Source organism: Hyla sarda, chromosome 1, assembly GCF_029499605.1.
Source record: "Hyla sarda isolate aHylSar1 chromosome 1, aHylSar1.hap1, whole genome shotgun sequence".
NCBI classification, from domain to species: domain Eukaryota; kingdom Metazoa; phylum Chordata; class Amphibia; order Anura; family Hylidae; genus Hyla; species Hyla sarda.
In genome coordinates this window covers 534,538,501-534,558,303 of record NC_079189.1, presented here as the reverse complement: position 1 = coordinate 534,558,303, position 19,803 = coordinate 534,538,501, and positions in this window count along the sequence as shown.

Genomic DNA, 19,803 nt, shown 5'->3' with positions numbered 1-19,803 from the left:
CGAAGCCATGTCCAAGAGACAACAGTATGTGCCCACTTATCCAATGGTGCAGAAGCTGAATGTGCTCCTGTCCAAGTTGCTGGTGTTGCAGTCCCTCCCTTTTCAAGTGGTGGACTCTGCACCTTTCAGGGAACTGATGGCTTGTGCCGAGCGGAGGTGGAGAGTGTCAAGCTGTCATTTGTCAAGGGCAGTACCAGCCCTGCACAATTTTGTGGAAGAGAAGGTGGGCCAGTCCTTGAGCCTGCCCGTGTGTATCAAAGTGCACGGGAGTGCCGATGTCTGGAGCTGTAACTATGGTAATGAACAATACATGTCCTTTACGGCCCCCTGGGTGAATGTGGTTCACAGTGTCCTCAGCCTCCACTGCACAGACAAGTCTCAGTGCCCCTTCATCATACCATGTGTGTAGGGCACGGCAGTGTCACGCTGTTCTTCACATGGTTTGCCTTGGCGAACGGAGTCACACAGGGGAGGAACTGCTAAAAGTCATTCATAAAGAAATTGGAGCATAGCTTACTTCACGAAAACTGGAAATGAGAACCATGGTGACTGACAACGGGAAGAACATCTTGTCTATGCTGCGACATCTATGCTGCGACAAGGAAGGCTGAGCCATGTGCCCTGTATGGTACATGTGTTCAATCTGGTTGTTAAGTGGTTCCTGAAGTGTTTCCCCCATTTGCAAGACATCCTAACAATGGGAAGGAAACTTTGCATGCACTTCAGCCACTTGTACACCGCAAAGCACACCCTCCTTGAGCTGCAGCATCAGAACGGTATCCCCCAACATAGTCGGATTTGCGACGTTGCCACACTTTGGAATTCCACCCTCCATATGTTGGACTGACTATATGAATAGAGAAAAGCCATCACCAATTTCTTGATGATCCAAGCAAATAGGGGGACTCCCCTGTGTAAGTTCAATGTCAACCAGAGGCAGCTCATACGAGGAAGCCACATTATAAGTCAGTCGCCAGGATTACAGGATGAATGACGTCATTAAACTGCTTAATTTCCTATAACATGTGTTGAAAACGATGGCTGGTCAGGGCAATGGAGACGTGGCACCTACATCTCATGGCCACATGAGCCCTGTGGGGACTGAACTGGAGGAGGGGGAGGGGCATAGTGGACCACAGTTTAGGTTTTGTGAAATGGGCAGTTTTTCTAGTCATCTGACAGGAGAGGAGGAGCAGGAGCAGCAAGAGGAGCTAGAGGGTTATGAGGAAGGCGAGACAGAGGACCCAGATACAGCGTGGCAGTATGCAGTGGAGATGGTGTCAGGGAGTCCCTCCAAGTCACTTGCACAAATGGCACGATGCATGCTCACTTCTTGCGTAGTGTCACCATTTGGCAGCGGGATGACTTTTGGCTCTCCACCTTATTGGACCCTCTCTACTGCCACAAAATGGGGGCCTTGTTTACACCCACTGGGAGGGAGGACAAACTGACTTACTGCAGAGACATCCTACGTAGTCAGTTGGCCGATGACGATCGGCGCCATCGTCCATTCTCTTGTAGGTCTGACTCGGGGGGCACTTTGCGCTCACATTCTACTGCCATGGCTGCTGGGGAGGGGTGGGGTGGCAGGAGCAGTACCAGCTCCATCAGCAGCAGCCTGAGTCTACAGTCGCTGATGAGTATCTTTCTTCACCCGCATAGTGAAGTAACTCATCAGCAGAATTTACACCTGGAGCAGGACCTGAACCAGCAGGTGGTGGCATACCTTTGACATGCCCATGCCAACACACCTTGAAGATCCGCTGGACTTCTGGGTAGCCAAACTTGATTTGTGGCCGCAACTACCAGAGTTTGCCCTGGAAAAGCAGTACTGCCCTGCCAGTAGTGTGCCATCAGAGCGGGTGTTTAGTGCGGCGGGGGCCATAGTCACCCCATGGAGAACTCATTTGTCCACGAAAAATGTGGAGAGACTGACCTTTGTGAAGATGAATCAGGCATGGATCAGTCAGGATTTCCATCCACCAATGCCTGATGCATCAGAGTAGATTGACCATGGTGCCACACCAACACTTCACAAATATGGATAATGCCAAACAAATTTAAGGCGCTGCTCCCCAGTTACAAACATTCCTCCGCATCAGACCTTTTTTCAGCCGCCTTCGTCACCGGGTACTGGTATTGCCACCCACTGCACCACTCTGTCACTGGGTCGCTTTCAGGACTCCTCATGCTGCTGCGGTCCTTTCCAGGCTGTCTCATTCTGCCACCATATGGTCTCCACATGCTTCTGTCAACTCCAGGCTGTGCCATTAAGCCACTATATGTCCTACTCATGCTGCTGCCAGCTCCAGGCTGTGCCATTCAGCCACTATATGTTAAACTCATCCTGACGCCAACTCCAGGCTGTGCCATTCAGCCACTATATGGTCTCCTCATCTGCCGCCAACTCCAGGCTGTGCCATTCAGCCACTATATGTTCTACTCATGTTTCTGTGCCTTTCAGCCACTATATGTCTTACTCATGCTGCTGCCAGCTCCAGGCTGTGCCATTCAGCCACTATATGTTCTACTTATGCTGCCGCCAACTCCAGGCTGTGCCAATAAGGCACTATATGGTCTCCTCATCTGCCGCCAACTCCAGGCTGTGCCATTCAGCCACTACAAGGTTTACTGATGCTGCTGGGCCTTAAACGTTACCTAAATAATGTTATGGTAGCACTAGCTATCATAAATCTTCAATTTAAATTTAAAAATGTATCTTATAGTCTTAGATTTGTGAAGCCCTATTGTCTCCTCATCTACCGCCAACTCCAGGTTGTGCCATTCAGCCACTATATGTTCTACTCATGCTGCTGCGAGCTGCAGGCTATGTCATTAAGCCACTATATAGTTTACTGATGCTGCTGGGCCTGGGAAATTACTTACAAATTTTTATGGTAGCACTAGCTACCATAAATCTTCAATTTAAGTTTTAAAATTCATCTTAATCTTAGGGATTGTGAGGCCCTATGGTCTCCTCATGCTGCCGCGAGCTGCAGGCTGTGTCATTCAGCCACTATATGTTTTACTGATGCTGCTGGGCCAGGGACATTACCAACACATTTTTATGGTAGCACTAGCTACCATAAATCTTCAATTTAAATGTTAAAAATCATCTTTTAATCTTAGGGATTGTGAGACCCTATGGTCTCCTCATGCTGCCGCGAGCTGCAGGCTGTGTCATTCAACCACTATATGCTCTCCTCTTGCTGCTGCCAATTCCAGGCTTTGTCATTCTGCCAGATTATGGTCTCCTCATGTTGCTGCCACCTCTAGGCTAGTCATTGTGCCGCCATGTGACTCCTTGTTCGTTTGGGTTTTGTTGTCATACAGTATTAGTTCAAAGTAAACACAGGGACATTAAACTTGGGAATCTAATATAAATCTTATATTAAATTTAAGTCTGAGGCCCTATGGTTGTCACTGTCATATTAATTGTGGAATTATCACAAGAATCCAATGAAACAGCTTGGAGCGATAACAATGAACCATAAATGATTCAATGAAACATTTGCACTTTCACAGTCAGGGGGGCGCTGTGAGGCAGGGGCTGGAACAGGTGGTATCTCACCTGACGGAGTACCACCAGCTCAATTTTAAGATACAAGTACGAGCTTTTTCACTGCAGCCACTGTTAGCTTTATGCACCCACTTATCCAATGGCACAGAAGCTGAATGTGCTCCTGTCCAAGTTGCCAGTACTGCAGTCCCTCCCTTTTTCAAGTGGACACTCAGAGCATGGGGGTGCACTGAGAGGCAAGGGCTGGAACAGGTGGTATCTCGCCACACGGCGCACCGCCAGCTCGATACTCACCAGAATGGATAATCAAAAAATGTAAATAAATTCTAATTAAATGAAATAGAAATTACATAAAAAATCTGCCACATTCAGATGCTCTGTGGCAGTGATTCTAATAGCGATGCCTGTTATCTGCATGTCATACTGAAAAACAGTATTATTTCACTAACACAGCACACTTCCTATGCATTATAGGACAAAGCAAAGTGTTCTACACCCCTATTGAGCCTCTCTGTAGGCCGGAAATAGCTGTTTTTAATAGTGATTCGCCACAAATAAATTCGGACCGAATCAAATTTTTTCGGAAAATTTGGCGAATCGGCCGAATTGAATTTTTTAAAAATTCCCTCATCTTTAATTATGACACTTAACTTAACTGCATATAATAAGTACATTAAAATAAACTCTCTTTATGCTAATTGTAAATGCATTACTGTATTATGTGAGGTAATTTTCATACCCGCGTGATAGTCAAACATTGGACCCGGAGGGATATCTAAAAAAAAAAATTAAAAATACTTTATGACGGAGTATTATTAATAACCAATGTAAATACATAAACACATAGAGGATATCTATCATTGTTAACTTTATTAAGTGAGTTCTAACGTCATACAGTATGTATCTTAAAATAATACTAATAAAAACTTAAAGGGAAACTGTCATCCAGGCAGGTGGTGTGGGCGACACTGATTATAACAATACTTATCTACCCCCGATCCATTGCCTCATTCGACTGTTATCTTTTTTAATACAGTGGCAGGCTTGGTGCACGGAGGCGCTCCAGAAGAATGCTGACGCCTTCTCTGCTACTGCTTCCCCAGGCCTGCTCGCAGCAAGGCCCTGCGGAGAAGCACCAGCGGTGACATCAGTGTTTTCCTGCCATGCACCAAGCCTGCCACCACATTAAAGAAGATAACAGACAAATGGGACCACAGATCTGGGGTAGTAGGTAAGTATCCTTATGATCAGTGTCACCCGCACTACCTGCCTGTACTAACAAGTAACTGCGGGTGATACTGATGACAGCTTCCTTATAAGTAAAAATAAACAACACTATATAAATTTAGTATGGCTGTAATTGCACTGACCCACAGAATATATATATATATATATATATATATATATATATATATATATATATATTTATTTATTTATTTTTATTTTTTTATTGCACGGCATAACTTAAGACACAAACATTCACAAAGACAAAATCAATTTTTTTTATTATCTCCTCTCCCTGAAAAGTTTATTAAATCTAATCAATAAGCTATATGAAGACCAAAAAGGTGCCATTAAAAAGTACAACTTGTCCCACAACAAACAAGCCCTCACATGGCTATGTAGACAAAAAAAATGAAAATTTTTAAAACTCTTAGAATAGAAACATAGAATGAGTCAGCAGATAAGAACCATTTGGCCCATCTAGTCTTCCCAATATTCTGAATATGTTGAACAGTCCCTGGCCCTATCTTATATGAAAGATAGCCTTATGCCTATCACTTGCATGGTTAACCCCTTAAGCGTTTTTCCCGTTTTTGCACTTTCATTTTTCCCTCCTTACCTTTTAAAAATCATAACCCTTTCAATTTTGCAACTAAAAAACTATATGAAGACTTATTTTTTACGCCACCAATTCTACTTTGTAATGACTTCAGTCATTTTACCCAAAAATCTACGGCAAAACCCCCCAAAAAAATCATTATGCGACAAAATTAAAGAAAAAATGCCATTTTGCTAATTTTGGGGGCTTCCGTTTCTATGCAATACATTTGTAGGTCTATACAATTAAAATTATACCATAATTATATAGGTTTTTATCTTCTGGAAAAAATCATAACTACATGCAAGACAATTAATATGTTTAAAATTGTCATTTTCTGACCCCTATAACGTTTTTATTTTTCCCCGTAAGGGAGCGGTATGAGGGCAATTTCTTTGCGCCGTGATCTGAAGTTTTTATTGGTACCATTATTGTATTGATCGGACTTTTTGATCACTTTTTATAAAAAATTTTCATGATATAAAAAGTGAGCAAAAATACGCTATTTTGAACTTTGGAATTGTTTTGTGTGTACGCCATTGACCATCGGTTAAATTAACTATATATTTTTATAGTTCAGACATATACATACGCGGCAATCCCACATATGTTTATTTTTATTTACACTGTTTTTCTTTAAATGGGAAAGGGGGGGGATTCTTACTTTTATTAGGGGAGGGGTTAAATGATCTTTATTTACTTTTTTTTTTTCACTTTTTTTTTTTTTGCAATGTTATAGCTCCCATAGGGGACTATAACATGCAGTACATTGATTGCAGACACTGATCAATGCCATTGCATTGCAATGCATTGATCAGTGTTATCAATGGATAATTGCTCAAGACTGGATTTCAGGCTTGGAGCAATCAATCACCGATCGGACGAGCAGGAGGCAGGTAAGGCACCCTTCTGCTGCATCCTAGCTGATCGGGACATCGTGGTTTCACCGCAATGGTCCCGATCAGCCCGACCAAGCTGCTACTGGGAAGCTTTCACTTTAGACGCGCCGATCAACTTTGATCGCCGCATTTAATGAGTTAATGCCGGACATCAGCCCGATCAGCGATGTCCGGCATTAGCCGTGGGTCCTGGTTGCTTATAACTCAGGAGCCGCAGATGGAAGTTAATGAATGTCCACCGGAGGGAAACTGATGCTAGAACTGATCCCATTCATTTGAATTGGACAGTTCACAATCATCCAGCATCTCAATATTGACGCCGGATAGTTGGACGCGCCAGAGGGGACCTGTCCGTTGCCCAGAAAAAATGGATGCCGAAAGCCATACAACTGATGACGAGTTGTTATCAGATGTGGCATCAGTTACGTCGAGATTTAGGTTGAGTTCACCTATGCCAGACATCGTACATATGTGAACCCAGCCTAATACTTCCTGATATTACTGCAGATACCTTTCCTCTCTAATATAAAACTATGTCCTTTCGTGTTATTTTTTTTAACTCTCTTTAAATATCCTCTCATCTTGATTCCGTGTTTATTCCCTTTATGTATTTATAAGTTTCTATCATATCCCCTCTGTCTCGTCTTTCTTCTATACATGTTAAAGGGGTACTCCGCCCCTAGACATCTTATCCCCTATCCAAAGCATAGGGGATAAGATGTCAGATCGCCACGGTCCCGCTGCTGGGGATCCCCGGGATTGCTGCTGCGGCACTGCGCTATCATTACAGCACAGAGCGAGTTGGCTCTGCACGTAATGACGGGCAATACAGGGGCCGGAGCATCGTTACGTCATGGCTCCGCCCCTCCATCTAGGGGCGGAGTACCCCTTTAAGGTTTTTTAACTTTTCCTGATAAGTTTTATCCTGCAATCCATGTACTAGTAGCTCGGAACTCTCTCCAAAATATCTATATCCTTCTGGAGATATGGTTCCAGGACTGCGCACAATACTCCAAGTGAGGTCTTACCAGTGTTCTGTACAGCGGCATTACCACTTTCGTCTTTCTACTGCTAATACCTCTCGTATACACCCATGAGCACTTCCCTCTCTACTGCTAATACCTCTCCTTATACACCTAAAAGCACTTTCTTCTTTATACTGCTAACACCTCTCCGTATACACCCATGAGCACTTCCTTCTCTTTACTGCTAATACCTTTCCCTATACACACAAGAATCCGAAGGAAAGAAAAGTCACTTTTTATATCATGAATGATGTCTTTGTCAGGAACGCTGATGGATACCTAAGGAGCCTGTAAGCATGCATCATTTCGGTACTTCCAATTTATTTGTTTTTCATGCCAAACAGGTTATGATCAAATTCAATTTTCCCAAAAATGTAATACATTTACAAGCACATGATAAAACACTCTATTATAATTTTTTATTCATGAAGTTCTACTCTATATTTGGACACTTTATAGCACTTTTATGCTATATTAAATGCTATATTGTACTATTTGACTATATTTGTTCTATATATTTAGGCACCGTAGGGCACTGTCTAGTCAATATATTGCTGTAGGGCAGTGATGCTATGCCCATGCAATTTAATCTTGGTAACTTGTTATTTGGTTGAGCATGGATTAGCCCTACTAAATTGGTGGCTACATGGTGCAGTTTCTTTTGATAATCACTGAAAACAATAGGGCATGTTGGAATCCATGTGTGATTGCATACTTACATCTCCCACAAATAGACAAGCTGCCAATGGTGCCAATTTCTTACTGTACTGAAGAAATGTGTTAATTTTGCCAAACCATACAGGGGTACTCCAGAGGAAAACTTTTTTATTTTTTCAAATCAACTGGTTCCAGAAAGTTGAACAGATTTGTAAATTAATTAAACATTTTTAATCCTTCCAGTACTTTTCCGCTGCTGTATACTACAGAGGAAGATGAGTTGTTCTTTTCAGTCTGACCACAGGGCTCTCTGCTGAAACCTCTGTCCATGTCACTGTGGTCAGGCAGAAAGAAAATTCAAAAAGAAAAGAACTTCCTGTGGATCATACAGCAGCTGATAAATACTGGAAGGATTAAGATTTTTTAATAGAAGTAATTTACAAATCTGTTTAACTTTCCGGCACAGTTGATTTAAAAAAAATAGTGTTCCACTGGAGTACCCCTTTAAGATCATGAAAGTCAGGGATAGTGTAATGTTATTAGTTACTAATGCCTGGACAATTTCTGGATGTAGAATCTGAGCATATTGTCCACTTTGATCAAAAGCTGATTCGGGAACTTATAATAGGCAATGGACATTTACAATATTAAATGAAAGACCTTTCATCTGAATGACCACCATGTAATACTACTTTTCCTATTCTGTAAAGTCATTGCCGGTAAAACCAGCTCTTATCTTATAGCAGCGTTTTCTGATGAGAAACCTATAATAAAGAAATCTATTTCCATACTTACCATAATAATAATAATCTAAAAAAAATAAATAAATAAAGAAAGGGTTAAACATTAAAAATAATATTAAATAGACTGTAACTGTGCAATTTACCATGTGATATTAATATTTGATCGTTTTAACACCTATTCCAGTCTAGTGCACTTTTCACAATAGTGTTGAACAGAAACTTTTGTAGAAACTTTATTTCTAGTATTTTTGGCTGTGAGAATAGCACAATTTTCAAAACAATTCTTTATATCAAAATTATCAGAAAAAACAACAGTAATTATATAAAAATTGGTACAAATTTTTTTTTTGGGGGGGGGGGGGGGGGGGCGGGGGGGGGGTTGGGGCTTTTGTGATAAAAAAAAAAAAACTTCCAGTTCATCATATCTTGCATGTTTACTGTATAACATAAAAAAAATCTGATTTTTTTTTAAATACATATCTGCCTAAAAACATTTGGCAATGAGGAAGTCGAGAACCTGCTTAAAATATATATAGTGTCCTCTTCTTTAAGTAAGACAAGGTTATTTTTTTTTTCGCTTTGCCTTAGATAATTTTGACATCTTAAAGGAATCTTAAACAGGTTAATATGGGGCAGGAAAATTGCCTATATAAAAAATTCAATAATTTGTGCACCAGAGGATGATTCTGACTACCCCATTATAATTTTTTTTTTTCTTTTTTAGCTTCAGACTTTTATAAGATGGAAGGAATCTATAATCACAAAGGTTTCCTCTTTGAAAGAATATTCACCTGGGCAAATACAGTAAAATTCTATCTGGTAAAGAAGGCTTTAAGGGGTTATCCAGGAATAGAAAAGCTGAACAAATTTCTTTAAAAAAAAAAACTCTCCCCGTTTGTCTCCAGGTTGGGCGTTGTTCTGCAGCTCAGGTCCATTGAAGTGAATGGAGCCAAGTTTTACCACACACAACCTGGGGACAGACGGTTAGCTGTTTTTTTTTAAAGAAATTAGCTCTGTTTTTCTATTCCTGGATTACCCCTTTAACTAAGGTTGAACACTTAAAGGGGTATTCCAGGCAAAAACTTTTTTTTATATATCAACTGGCTCCGGAAAGTTAAACAGATTTGTAAATTACTTCTATTAAAAAATCTTAATCCTTTCAATAGTTATTAGCTTCTGAAGTTTTCTGTCTAACTCAATGATGATGTCACGTCCCGGGAGCTGTGCATGACGGAAAAATATCCCCATAGGAACTGCACAGCTCCCGGGACGTGAGTCATCAGAGAGCAGTTAGACAGAAAACAACAACTCAACTTCAGAAGCTAATAACTATTGGAAGGATTAAGATTTTTTAATAGAAGTAATTTACAAATCTAATGTGCAAAGAGGAGGTGAAAAAAGTCGGCAGACTCACCAAGGCTTCTTTTTTCAGGGTTGCTTCTTTATTAAATACTCACATATAAAACTTTGTGCATAAGGGGAGAGATGATCACATAGAGGGGGGTATTCACTGTCAGGCGACAGAATCTGTTTCACTCGGTAGTCGAGCCTCTTCTGGCCATGATTGTAAGGAACACTATGCTGCTTCTTATACAGGTGGGTATTCAGGTCCAATCACTTAGAACCTCCTATCTGTCTTGACGTAAGACTTCAAGGCGTTGGCTTTGAATCCAGCCCTATAACGCCTTTACTATGTCTAAGTCATAAGAATCCAGCGTATAATAATATCAATGAAAGGGATGAGGGAAAAAGTGCATTAAAAACAAAGTACATTAAAAACAAGGTGCATAATCTATCTTATCGTTCAGGCCTATAGGGCCTGTCTCTGCTGTACGAATTATCCAGTGAGTTTCTCGCTGCAACAGTAAGCGATCTGTATCTATCCCAGGTCTGGGTTTAACCCTCTCCACGCCGGAGAAAGTTAATACATCAGACTTCCCTCCGTGAACTTCCACCATATGGGATATAAAACGAGGAGCTCCTTTGAATGTGCGAAGCGAGTACATATGTTCTCTTATTCTAGCACAGAGCTGGCGAATCGTTTTCCCTATATAGTGGTAGTCACAGGGGCAAAACATGACATAGACTACATATTTTGTTCGGCAGGTTATTAAATCAGTAACAGTATGTTTTATGGGTCCCATGCGCATTGTTTTCAACTCAGCATTATATTTACAAAAATTGCATGTTCTACAAGCGTAGTTCCCCTTTGGTGTCAATTGTTCTAGCCACTGCGTCTCTTTCTTAGGAGGTGTCGTTCTACTTTTTTGTAGTATATCTCCTAGCAATTTATTCTTTCTATATGAAATCAGAGGTCTACGACTAGCTACTTCTTTCAGATCTGGATCTCCCTCTATAATATGCCAGTTACGTCTGACTGCTTGTTCTATGACTTGATTGAGTGGTGAATTTTGAAAGGTAAATGCAAAGCGTTTTTTAATGGGTACTGATTCTATCTCTTTTTTATTTTTCAAAAGGGTTTTTCTGTGACACTTATCTGCTCATTGGCGTCCTTCTTTTATTAAAGTCCTCGGATAGGACCGCTCCAACAAGCGCTTTTCTAGGTCATCTGCCTGTTCCCCATATATCTCATCCGACTCATTGTTCCTCCGTAATCTCACAAATTGTCCGTAAGGGACACCCCTCTTCACTGAGTCTGGGTGAGAACTACCATAGTGGAGAAGGGTGTTCCTTGAAATAGGTTTTCTATAGCCTTCGCTGGTGAGCCTCTCTCCTGCAACCCTTAGTTTTAGGTCTAGGAACTCCAATTATGTTCCTCCATATTGCGAGGTGAAGGACATATTCACAGAATTAGTTGTATTTAGATATGTGACAAAGTCATGAAATTGTACCTCTGAACCTGACCATGCTATAAGAATATCGTCAACATATCGCATGTATAATTTGATACATGCGATATATGGGTTTTTGGATGAATAGACGATCTGGCTTTCCAAGACGGCCAGAAATATGTTTGCATACGTGCAGGACACCGGGGTGCCCATCGGGGTCCCGGTGTCCTGCTTGTACCACTGATCAGCAAACTTGAATGTGCTATTCGATAGAAGGAAGGAAAGGGCTTCCTCTATGAACAGAATAAATTCGTTAGATTTATTCGACCATTTTAGAAAGTCTTTCATAGCTCCTATACCCGCCTCCGACGGGATGCGGGTATATAAGCTAACAACATCAATGGAGCATAAGCTCCAACCCGGTTCCCAAGTCATTGTTTGAATGTTTTGTAAAAGATGGAGAGTGTCCTTAATGTAAGCTGGTATAGATGGAAGAAGTGGAGATAGTAACCATTCTAGATAGTGGGAAAGATATTCGGTTACAGACCCCACTCCCGAGACTATCGGACGTCCCGGGGGTGGGGTCAGCCCTTTATGTACTTTTGGAAGGTGGTACCATGTTGCCGGTTTAGGTGAATCGGGTAGTAAACGTTTTGCATTCTTTTTTGACGGCATCCCTTGCTCTACAAATTTAAGTAGGAGTGCAGTTAGACCTTTTAAAATCTTAGGTGTTGGGTCCGTTTTTAGGGGGGGTGTAAGAAGACCTATCACTCAATTGCCTTTCGGCTTCTAGTGTATACATGGTCTTATACATTAATACGACACTCCCTCCTTTATCGGCCCTAATAATAACTAGATCTTCTCTCTTTTTTAGGGCATTGAGAGCTGCTTATTCTGCGGTTGACAAATTGACAGGGGTCTCTCTGTACAATATAGACCTGACATCTTGTAATACTGAATTCTGAAATAAATCCAGTTGTCCTCCCGGGGGTATCGGGGGATTAAATCTGGACTTTTTACCCTTGGTGAAGGCACTCCGACAGTGCCCGGGCTGGGCTCTGTTCGCAGGATCTTCAAAATCATAGGCTAACATTTCAATACATTTATTTTCCAATAATGTACATTCTGTGGGAAAAAAAACCTAAACTATCTATTATTGCTGGCGAATCTGCTTCACATTTACTCTGCTCAATATTATTTTTATTAAGGAAAAACTTAAATAAGTTAGTGTCCCGTAAAGACTTGGCCAGGTCTATCTCAAATGTAACTTGGTCGAAGCGTTCTGTCAGACCATAGTTCATACCTCTAGATAACAGGGTTAATGTTGCTTCATTCAGTGTCTCTGAAGTGAGATTAATTACATTGGATATGGGGGATTTGGAAGCGTCGTCGTCTTTAATACATCCTATAATTCTGTTCTTCTTTTCTTTGGTTCTTTCTGATCTCTTCCTCCGTCCGCGCCGTTCTTACTGCTGAATGCTGTTGCTTTTCCATGCCACTGAAATTCTTTTTCTTGGTCATAGTCAGTTTTATCTCTGAGAAATTTTTCCCGTTTCTTTTTTTTCACTTCTTCCTGCAGTGACAGAATTCTATTTTCTAATTTGGGAAAAAACGCTTGTTTTTGGTCTTCTGTAGCTCTTTTTGTGTACTCTGATTTTGCTTTATTAAGATCTTTACTAATTTTGTCGTGCTCTATTCTATTTCTAGTTAGCACGATCTGTAATAGCTTGATAGAGTGCTCATGGTGCACCTGTTTCCACAGGGTGACAAACGTGAATACCCACCTGTATAAGAAGCAGCATAGTGTTCCTAACAATCATGGCCAGAAGAAGCTCGATTACCGAGTGAAACAGATTCTGTCGCCTGACAGTGAATACCCCCCTCTATGTGATCCTCTCTCACCTTATGCACGAAGTTTTATATGTGAGTATTTAATAAAGAAACAACCCTGAAAAAAGAAGCCTTGGTGAGTCTGCCGACTTTTTTCACCTTCTCTTTGCACATTGTATTTGACTCGTCTTACAAGTCAGAGCACTACCTTAGCTTCGGGGACTACTCCTATTCATCCTAGATCCAGGTCCTATCGGTGGTCAGCAGCTGTGCCGGACATTGATATCTCTGTTTTTTGCCTGTATTGTCTTTGAGAACTTGCCTTTGTTCTTGTGCACGCTACACATGACTGACACCACGCCACAAAACATGGACACAGATACGGACGGGATGATAAGAAAAATGGAGGATATACTACTCACAGGGAGAGAGGATCCAGGGGGGTATTTTTTGGAATGTAATCACAAAGAGGATGTGGAGCTCATTGAAGTTAAATCATTAGAGCAACGTTTTCTTAATCTATCTGACAAAGAAATTAATATTTTTTGGACCATTAACTCACTCCAGTCCTACCTGCACAGTGAGAGATCTCCACGAGGACTTAGAGCGTACAAAGCACCAGCTCAGTTCCAGGAAGACCTCACGTTTGTCACCCTGTGGAAACAGGCGCACCATGAGCACTTTATCAAGCTATTACAGATCGTGCTAACTAGAAATAGAATAGAGCACGACAAAATTAGTAAAGATCTTAATAAAGCAAAATCAGAGTACACAAAAAGAGCTACAGAAGACCAGAAACAAACGTTTTTTTCCCAAATTAGAAAATAGAATTCTGTCACTGCAGGAAGAAGTGAAAAAAAAGAAACAGGAAAAATTTCTCAGAGATAAAACTGACTATGACCAAGAAAAAGAATTTCAGTGGCATGGAAAAGCAACAGCATTCACCAGTAAGAACTATCGTCAACCACGTCGACCCGCTTCATACCAATCTAAAAATCGCACGGAGACCGCATATAATGCGAATATAGCTAAAGATTTGAAAGATGGAAGACAAGAAAAAACCGACCTCTCCCACCCTTTAGGACAAGGTCCACACGGTGCGGATGGAGGAAGAGATCAGAAAGAACCAAAGAAAAGAAGAAGAGAATTATAGGATGTATTAAAGACGAGGACGCTTCCAAATCCCCCATATCCAATGTAATTAATCTCACTTCAGAGACACTGAATGAAGCAACATTAACCCTGTTATCTAGAGGTCTGAACTATGGTCTGACAGAACGTTTCAACCCAGTTACATTTGAGATAGACCTGGCCAAGTCTTTACGGGACATTAACTTATTTAAGTTTTTCCTTAATAAAAATAATATTGAGCAGAGTAAATGTGAAGCAGATTCGCCAGCAATAATAGATAGTTTAGGTTTTTTTCCCACATAATGTACATTATTGGAAAAGAAATGTATTGAAATGTTAGCCTATGATTTTGAAGACCCTGCGAACAGAGCCCAGCCCGGGCACTGTCGGAGTGCCTTCACCAAGGGTAAAAAGTCCAGATTTAATCCCCCGATACCCCCCGGGAGGACAACTGGATTTATTTCAGAATTCAGTATTACAAGATGTCAGGTCTATATTGTACAGAGAGACCCCTGTCAATTTGTCAACCGCAGAACAAGCAGCTCTCAATGCCCTAAAAAAGAGAGAAGATCTAGTTATTATTAGGGCCGATAAAGGAGGGAGTGTCGTATTAATGTATAAGACCATGTATACACTAGAAGCCGAAAGGCAATTGAGTGATAGGTCTACTTACACCCACCTAAAAATGGACCCAACACCTAAGATTTTAAAAGGTCTAACTGCACTCCTACATAAATTTGTAGAGCAAGGGATGCTGTCAAAAAAGAATGCAGAACGTTTACTACCCGATTCACCTAAACCGGCAACATGGTACCATCTTCCAAAAGTACATAAAGGGCTGACCCCACCCCCGGGACGTCCGATAGTCTCGGGAGTGGGGTCTGTAACCGAATATCTTTCCCACTATCTAGAATGGTTACTATCTCCACTTCTTCCATCTATACCAGCTTACATTAAGGACACTCTCCATCTTTTACAAAACATTCAAACAATGACTTGGGAACCGGGTTGGAGCTTATGCTCCATTGATGTTGTTAGCTTATATACCCGCATCCCGTCGGAGGCGGGTATAGGAGCTATGAAAGACTTTCTAAAATGGTCGAATAAATCTAACGAATTTATTCTGTTCATAGAGGAAGCCCTTTCCTTCCTTCTATCGAATAGCACATTCAAGTTTGCTGATCAGTGGTACAAGCAGGACACCGGGACCCCGATGGGCACCCCGGTGTCCTGCACGTATGCAAACATATTTCTGGCCGTCTTGGAAAGCCAGATCGTCTATTCATCCAAAAACCAATATATCGCATGTATCAAATTATACATGCGATATGTTGACGATATTCTTATAGCATGGTCAGGTTCAGAGGTACAATTTCATAATTTCAAAATTCACCACTCAATCAAGTCATAGAACAAGCAGTCAGACGTAACTGGCATATTATAGAGGGAGATCCAGATCTGAAAGAAGTAGCTAGTCGTAGACCTCTGATTTCATATAGAAAGAATAAATTGCTAGGAGATATACTACAAAAAAGTAGAACGACACCTCCTAAGAAAGAGACGCAGTGGCTAGAACAATTGACACCAAAGGGGAACTACGCTTGTAGAACATGCAATTTTTGTAAATATAATGCTGAGTTGAAAACAATGCGCATGGGACCCATAAAACATACTGTTACTGATTTAATAACCTGCCGAACAAAATCTGTAGTCTATGTCATGTTTTGCCCCTGTGGCTACCACTATATAGGGAAAACGATTCGCCAGCTCTGTGCTAGAATAAGAGAACATATGTACTCGCTTCGCACATTCAAAGGAGCTCCTCGTTTTATATCCCATATGGTGGAAGTTCACGGAGGGAAGTCTGATGTATTAACTTTCTCCGGCGTGGAGAGGGTTAAACCCAGACCTGAGATATATACAGATCGCTTACTGTTGCAGCGAGAAACTCACTGGATAATTCGTACAGCAGAGACAGGCCCTATAGGCCTGAACGATAAGATAGATTATGCACCTTGTTTTTAATGTACTTTGTTTTTAATGCGCTTTTTCCCTCATCCCTTTCATTGATATTATTATACGCTGGATTCTTATGACTTAGACATAGTAAATGCGTTATAGGGCTGGATTCAAAGCCAACGCCTTGAAGTCTTACGTCAAGACAGATGGGAGGTTCTAAGTGATTGGACCTGAATACCCACCTGTATAAGAAGCAGCATAGTGTTCCTAACAATCATGGCCAGAAGAAGCTTGATTACCGAGTGAAACAGATTCTGTCGCCTGACAGTGAATACCCCCCTCTATGTGATCCTCTCTCCCCTTATGCACGAAGTTTTATATGTTGTGGCAGTGTGGCAAGGAAAGGGTGTATTTCCTTGGCTCACCCTGCAGAAGCTCTCACCTGCTTCTTAAGTAATGAGGCAGGAGGGAAGGGAGGTGTATATGAGATGAAGACTCAGTGTAATGTGGGCTCTTCCTAGGAGACAGCATGTGGGCTGTAGGGAAGAGACAGAGCCTGCTGAGGAGTACACAGCCCGAGCTATGAGGGGCTCAAAGAGAGTGACATTGTGAGTAGAAGGTTGCAGGGGACATATGTTTAACCGGCTGAGGGAAGCTCAGCGGTTGTTAGTCAGGACAAGCTGATCTGTTTAGTCAGTGACCAGACGGTCTAGGATTTTGTTTTGTTCCTGCTTTTTGTTTATTTATTTCCCTGCAATCTGTCTAATAAAGCTGGCAAGGTGCCAGATTTGCATTATAAGCGTTTGTTTGCTGGTTTATTGAGAAGAAATGCATCCTGTTGCGTAGTCCAGGACGATCCCAGAGCTAATCCCCAAGACGGATCGTCACAATGTGAGTATTTAATAAAGAAGCAACCCTGAAAAAAGAAGCCTTGGTGAGTCTGCCGACTTTTTTCACCTTCTCTTTGCACATTGTATTTGACTCGTCTTACAAGTCAGAGCACTACCTTAGCTTCGGGGACTACTCCTATTCATCCTAGATCCAGGTCCTATCGGTGGTCAGCAGCTGTGCCGGACATTGATATCTCTGTTTTTTGCCTAATTTACAAATCTGTTTAACTTTTCAGAGCCAGTTGATATATAAAAAAAAAGTTTTGGCCTGGAATACCCCTTTAACATAGGCTAACATAGGTTAAAGGGGTACTCCGTTGGAAAAAAATATTTTCAAATCAACTGGTGCCAGAAAGGTAAACAGATTTGTAAATGTATTCTATTTAAAAATCTTTATCATAGACTTGCATTGATGGGGCGGGAGCGTGTCGACACACGTGGGTGGAGTCATGACGTCACGATACTCCGACCCCGTAGTCGTGAGGCTTCAGACTTGGAGCATCCAGCACTGGCGTGCAGCTCACACAGGTTGGTGCTGCATGAGAAAATCCTGGGGTCCCCAGTGGCAGGACCCCCGCGATCAGACATCTTATCCCCTATCCTTTGGATAGAGGATAAGATGTCTTAGGGCCGGAGTACCACTTTAATGCATTTCTTTGTGAGTCCAGGTGTATGATTCTTCAGATTCCTGTTGTTTTCTGGTCGCTGCGGGCCCCTGGAACTATCTAGTTAGGACTGTTATATAGCTCTCTATTTATCTGCTTCATGGTGACCAGTGTCTGTGGGGTACTATATTATATTGTAGTTCTATGAGACTGCTCATACCATTACTTGCAGACTCATCAGCATTAAGATGAAGGGGATAGCATGTTATGATAATATAGTCTAACCATTCTAATAGGTCTGATTACTATTTGGCTTATGCTTTTAACCACATAGGGACCCAGGGCATAGAGGTACACCTTCGCTCCCTGGTACTTAAGGACCCAGGGCGTACCTGTACACCCATGGGAATTTCAGTCCCCGGGACCGGGGTGACTGATGATATTGATCAGCAGACACCCCGTGCAAATGCCCAGGGGGTGATTTGCGGCGATTCCGGTGATGCGGGTCCTGTGACCCGCTGACCCAGAGATACATAGTGATTGGGGGTGTAGGATACACCCCCTATCACCCACTGTATCTATGGGGAGGTGGCAATTTCGTCACCCCCCCCCCCCCCCAGGATTGCTGCTATTGGCTGGACAACGACCTCTTCTTGCCACTCTGCCATCTAACTGAGTTCAGTCAGCAGTCAGAGCTGCAAGAAGGAGCCACGGACCCCCCCCCCCCCCTTAGGACAGAAGATCCCCCTTAGAGCAGGGACAGATTACAGAAAAGGGACAGATAGGAGTTAAAAAAAGTTAAAGTTGTGAAAAGTAAAAAAAAAATAATGCCCCCCCCCCGACCCCTGGGGTCCTCTGCAGTTTTTTCAGTCTGACCCGGGCCCTTTTTTTTTTCCGCAGCGCTTTTTTTTTTTCTTCACACACCGTTATATAATACAGTCACACCAAGCACACACTACATACTCCCCCCCCCCCACACACACACACGCCATGCCATGTGGAAAACACGGGTATGGTACAAAAAAGTTGTGGTCTACTTGGTACAGGTTGCCATGTACAACTCTTTTGTGTACCTTCAGCTCCAAGAAGAAGTCCTAAAGGTCGTGATCTTTGCTGACCGGGAAAGAGCAGGCCGGACTTCCCAAGGAACTGAAGTTATAGGTGCCAGGATTGTCCCAGGCCAGCACTTTCCAGGTGAAGTCCCAAACACTGGAAAGAAGGGACGATCCCAGAAAAAATGCAGAGTGTGTAACAGGAGGGGGATTTGGAAGGACACCACCACTCAATGTGACACTTACCCAGATCATCCGGGCTTCTGCATTAAAAACTGCTTCAGGGAGAATCACACTTCCATGCAGTACTAAATTTTCCCTTTTCATTAAAATTTTCCATAATTTGACCCCAATGTACCAAGTTCAGAGTACATTCCAAGTTTTAACCCCATAAACCACTAAATTTTCCAAAAAAAGGTTCATAAAAAAAAAGATAAGACCTCTGGGGGTATTTTTTTCCAAAAATGGGTCATGGGTCACTGAGTCTCCCCTTCCAGCCGTGCAGGAGATAGCAGGGGCCCAATTCTCGGACCCCCCGCTATCTATAACTTATCCCCTATCCTTGGATAGGAATAAGTTATTTTTTACCAGACAATTCCTTTAATAGCACAGTTTTATACAACACCGCACTCTGCTCTAATCTAATTAGAAATATATAATTAGAAAATAAAATCATCATGGCCCATGCATTGAGCTGTGTGAGGGGCCCCGAAATTTCTGATGGCAGCCCTGCAAAGCAGACAACACTTTTGCTTGTAGATCACTACAATATTGCTCAGGCACCACAAGAGGATTGGAGGGAGAGCAGAATTAGGGACACACATGGATCCTGAAAGAGACAGCATAAGTGCAGCCCCTACGAGGTGCACCTGAAACTG